This window comes from Rhinopithecus bieti, unplaced genomic scaffold (genome assembly GCF_001698545.2).
Source record: "Rhinopithecus bieti isolate Rb0 unplaced genomic scaffold, ASM169854v2 scaffold_11436, whole genome shotgun sequence".
Lineage (NCBI taxonomy): Eukaryota > Metazoa > Chordata > Mammalia > Primates > Cercopithecidae > Rhinopithecus > Rhinopithecus bieti.
Genome location: NW_016806713.1, coordinates 22,415 through 27,854, shown reverse-complemented (window position 1 = coordinate 27,854; position 5,440 = coordinate 22,415). Strand labels below are relative to the sequence as shown.

The window sequence follows — 5,440 nt, the reverse complement described above, 5'->3', positions numbered from 1 at the left end:
GTGTTGTGTGTCTCAGTTCCCCTGGCTAGGAAAACGGATCCCCTTCCCCCTTGCGCTTCCAGGTGAGGCGATGCCTCGCCCTGCTTCAGCTCTCGCTGGTCAGGCTGCAGCAGCTGACCAGCACCGATTGTCCGGCACTCCCTAGTGAGATGACCCCAGTACCTCAGTTGAAAATGCAGAAATCACCGGTCTTCTGTGTCGCTCGCGCTGGGAGTTGGAGACTGGAGCTGTTCCTATTCGGCCATCTTGCTCCTCATTCTTTTTTATAGCTCAGTAATATTCCATTGTGTAAATATACTACATTAAAAAAATTCTTTATCTGTTGATGGACACTTAGTTTGACTCCACATCTTGGCTATTGTGAATAGTGCTGCAAAAAATATGAGGGTCCAGATATCTCTTTGGCATATTGTCTTCCTTTCCTTTGGACACTGGATCCCAATCCAGTATTGGGATTGTTGAATCATATGGTAGATCTATTTTCAATATTTTGCTCATAATTGTTTTATTAATCTGAATTCCCATCAATAGTGTATGAGTTCCCCTTTCTCCAAATTCTCACCATCATTTCTTATTTTTTGTCTTTTTCATAATAACCATTTTAACTGGATGAAATGATATCACATCGTGGTTTTGATTTGCATTTCCTTGATGATTCATGATGTTGGGCATTTTTTTCATATGTTTGTTGCTCATTTTTATGTCTTCTTTTGAGAAATGTCTATTCAGATATTTTACTCATTTTAAAATCAGATTATTTCCATTTTTTGTACTATTGAATTGATCAAGTTCCTCATATATTTTTATATTAACCCACTGTCAGATGCATAGTTTGTGAATACTTTCTCCCTTTCTTTGAATCGTGTCTTTGTTGATTGTTTCCTTTGTCGTACAGAAACTTTTTAGCTTAATCTAATAACATCTATCATTTTTTCCTTTTTGTTTTCTGTTTTCTTGAAATCTTATTGATATGGTTTGGCTATGTCCCCACCGAAACCTCATCTTGAATTGTAGCTCCTATAATCCCCATGTGTGTGGGAGGCACCCAGTGGGAGATCATTGAATCATGGGGGCGGATTTTTCCCATGCTGTACTTGTGATGGTGAATAAATCTGATGAGGCCTGATGGTTTTATAAGGGGCAGTTCCCTGCACATGCTCTCTTGCCTGCCACCGTGTAAGATGGGCCTTTGCTCCTCCTTCACCTTCCGCCATGATGTGAGGCTATTCCAGCCATGTGTAACTGTGAGTCCATTAAAACTTCTCTTTCTGTATAAATTACCCAGTCTTGGGTATTTCTTCACAGCATTATAGAAATGGAGTAATACACTTATCCAAAAAATCCTTTCCTGGAAAATGTCATCAATAATTTTACAACCTTTTTTTCTGGTAGTTTTATAGTTTCAGGTTTCAGAGTTAAGTCTTTAATCCATTTTGAGTTGATTTTTTGCAAGCGGTGAGAGAGTTAGGTGGGAGTCAAGTTCTGAAAGAAGGAAGGACTCACACCATTGGGGATAGCCTGGTTTAACACAAAGGAATAGAGAAAGAAGAACAGAATAACTTTTCAGGAAATATTAAGAAGACATGTGGCTTAAGCAAATGATAAAGGAGAAGTACTGTGGCATCATTCCATGCCAAATATATGACTACTCTTCATAACAGTTATGGATAATTGTTCATTCAGACTCTACTTTCAGTTCTTTCAATTGCATGGATGGTTTCTTGAGGGATCTGATTAAACTTTTCATTTCCCTAACTCTGCTTCCCAGTAACCTTTTCTCCTTAAATCTGGGTTTTTGACATACCACCAAGAAAAAATTAGTCTAAGTTATTTTCCACATGGCAGGCCTTCATATTTGAATACTGTCATCATGACATATCCCTACCCAAGGTTTTTATTTCTCTAATAGTTCATATGATGATACCATATCTCAGATACACATTCTCACTCTTCATTCCTGTTGCTACTGTCTTTGTTCAGACACCCATTATTCTTTACCTAAACGATTACAGTAGTAAACTAATTAGTCTTTCTGTTTATCTCATTGCCCTCCAAGCTATTCTCCATTTTAATGTTTCCAGAATGATTTCTTTCAAAAGGAAAATATGGTTGGTCATTTATATTTAAACCATTGCAATTGTAAAGATTTATTTTATATGCCTGTGTTTCCCACTTGACTATGAGCTTGTCAAAGGCCAGGAACAAGGCTTTTTCATCATTGTAGCCCTAGTTACTTATGTGGTGACTGGCATTTTGTGCATACTCTATAAAAGTCAATTTTTGTTGTGTTTTTTTTTCTCTGAATGAGTTTCTATTCTGTATGTAGTACAGTGCTAAGAAAATGCATTATTATCAGTAGACATTGTAATAAGGAAATGTGACCTGCTGAAGTATTTATTTACTGTATTTTTGTCCTTTTATTTTGTATATGGCCATGATAAGATGCTGAAGATTTGTCCTAATAATAATAGCTAACAGTTAATAAGTTTTTATTCTTATTATGTACTAGTGACATTTTATATTGTAAACATTTTATATGTATTTTGTTTAATTCTGAAAAGAACCCACAAAAATACGTCAGGTATGGGCACTATTATTATTCTCATATTATATATAATGAAACTGCACACTGAAGTAAAATAATTTGACCAGAGCTACACATCTTTTAAGTTACAAAGTATCAAAGAAATTGCACCAGAGGGAATTAAGCAGACACAGTAGATTTTATTCAAGACTATTGTAATAGGTGAGAAAAATTGAACTCAGTGCTAAATATAAATAGGCAGCTAGGGATTTATAGCCAATGAGCACAGTGAGGGAGTCAGTGGGTAAAAAACTGTAAGAAAAACTTGGTTAGTTTATAAAGGGTGGATATATTCTTACTATACTGGTTTGGTGGGATAAAGCTAATCCAGTTGGCAGATCAAGAACAGCAGGCCAAGAAAGAGACCTAGTTGAGAAGAGGGTTCAAAAAGGCTGACTAGAATTTGCTTCTTGTTAGTCTCCTGTCTGGTACAAGAAGAGAGTCCTTATTAGTTCCTCCTCCTGTGCAAGGAAATAAGATATTACTTTTCCTCTGTACAAATGTAAGTCTGTTTTTCATTCAGTCACCCTTCATTAATTAAAGACCAGCTTAATTATATGTTAATAATTGGCAGTGGAGGATATTTTCTGAATGGTGTTAGCCATCAGGCATTTAATAAAAATGACATTTATGTGAAATATACAAATAACAACAAAGATTACTTGTTGAACCAAACTAGTAATGGAGTTTCTGTGTCAAAACCACAGTTAATCAAGGATTCTAGATACTCAAAGCATTTTTAGAGAGTATAATGATCATGGTAGTGGCAATCTAATTGATTTCCTGGTTTTCAATTTAAATGTTTGGTGATGGCATATACATTAAGAGGTTAATAGGTTTATCCACAACCATGGTTATTTCCTAGAACAAAGGCACTGGCAGTGCAAATTTCTAGTAAAGTTCCTGAATGGCCCACTTAGCAGCAGTTCCAGGCATGGAGTTTGCTCATACATAACGTGGCATGGTGATGAGTTCTTTGCAATTTATAAAAAGTCATCCTGCTTCATCTCATGGGACTTCTCTAGACCCAGTGGGAAAAGTCAGCTAAAAGACAAACTAGAGTATCAATTATGATCCAGGAAGTCAGATTTTAGTTCTGAGTTATACCAGTTCAGGAGGACAGGAAAAAAATTGAAATTTAGGCTTGTATAGTTGTACTCAGCTACTGAAGAAAAAAAAAAAGAAAATAAAATTTTGTAAGGACTGACAAAACGTTCAAGATGATAGAATCCAGTCCAGTTGATAGCAAGATAACAAAACCATATACTATAGTTTACAGAGGACTGAAAAACAGTTCAAAGGTAATAAACGTGATGAGAATTTGATAACGCATAGTGATGAGTTTTCTACTGAAATATAAAATTTCGGGAGTCTCTCTCGACCATGGCCAAATTCGTCATTGCGGGATTGGCTAAAAGACGTGTGTGAAAAGAATAAGTGGAGTCACAAGAATTCTCCTATCATATGGAGAGAGCTGTTGGATCGTGGAGGAAAGGGTTTGCTTTTGGGAGGATATAATGAGTTCCTGGAGCATGCCCAGCTTTACTATGATGTCACCTCTAGCATGACGACTGAGTTGATGATGGTAATTGCTCAAGAGAACCTGGGGACACATATAGAAAAAGAGCAGGAGGAAGAAGCCCTGAAAACTTGCATCAACCCCTTGCAGGTCTGGATCACCAGCAGGCAGAAGAATATCTCAAAAGCCTTGTGGTGGAGACCCAGGACCTGGCGTCACCCGTCCTGCGTAGTGCCTCCATCTGCACGAAGGTGGAGGAGGCCTTCAGCCAGGCCCACGTCATTGTGGTGCTGGACGAAAGCACCGACAAGGAGGTGTTCACTCTGGAGGACTGCCTCCGAAGCAGGGTGCCTCTGTGCAGGCTCTACGGGTACCTGATAGAGAAAAATGCTCATGAGTCCGTCAGAGTCATCGTGGGAGGGAAAACCTTTGTGAACCTGAAGACAGTTTTACTCATGAGATATGCCCCACGCATCGCACACAACATTATTGCCGTGGCACTGGGGGTGGAAGGTGAAGCGAAAGCCATACTGGCCAGAAAACTGAAAACAGCTCCTTCATACATTAAAGATGTGATCATTTGGGGTAGTATCAGTGGAAATAATTACGTTGATCTGAGAAAAACAAGGGTGTACAGATATGAGAGTGCTATTTGGGGACCTCTTCATTATTCACGCCCTCTTTTAAACTTGATTTTGACAGTGAGTGGGTAAAAGGGAATTTGTGGCAACTCTTAAAAACTTGACCGCCACAGGAAGACAATTTGGAGGCATTTTGGCTGCACACAGTATAGCCACTACGTTGAAATACTGGTATCATGGCTCACCGCCTGGGGAGATTGTATCTTTAGGAATATTGAGTGAAGGCCAGTTTGGTATTCCTAAAGGGATCGACTTTTCTATGCCTGTGAAATTTGAGAATGGAACTTGGGTGGTTCTTACAGATCTCAAAGATATTGAAATAAGTGAACAAATAATGGCCAGAATGACAAGTGATCTAATTCAGGAGAAACTTGTTGCACTTGGAGACAAGATACATTTTCAGCCATACCAATCAGAAACTGAACTACGTAAAAAAGATAACTCCTTACCCATCACAGATGACAGCCAGGAAGAACAGAGCTCAGATGCAGCAGATTTTCTAAATCGGATTCCTCAAACCACCTTTGAAAAGCCACAGAGTCTTGAGTTCCTAAATGGCTTTGAAGGCAAAACTGTGGAATCCTAACAGATCAAATTGGATGAAATACATAATTACTTGGTAGCATAATAAATATAGAAAGAATTTACATAAATGTCTATATTGAAGGAAGAATAATTTGAAAGATTTATGTCAGT

The 5,440-nt window shown here is 38.1% G+C and overlaps 1 pseudogene; it reads left to right on the top strand.

Moving 5' to 3' along the window:
• The first annotated feature begins 3,967 nt into the window (after positions 1-3,967).
• Positions 3,968-5,393, top strand: LOC108533108 (putative malate dehydrogenase 1B pseudogene; annotated as a pseudogene).
• Positions 5,394-5,440: the final 47 nt, after the last annotated feature.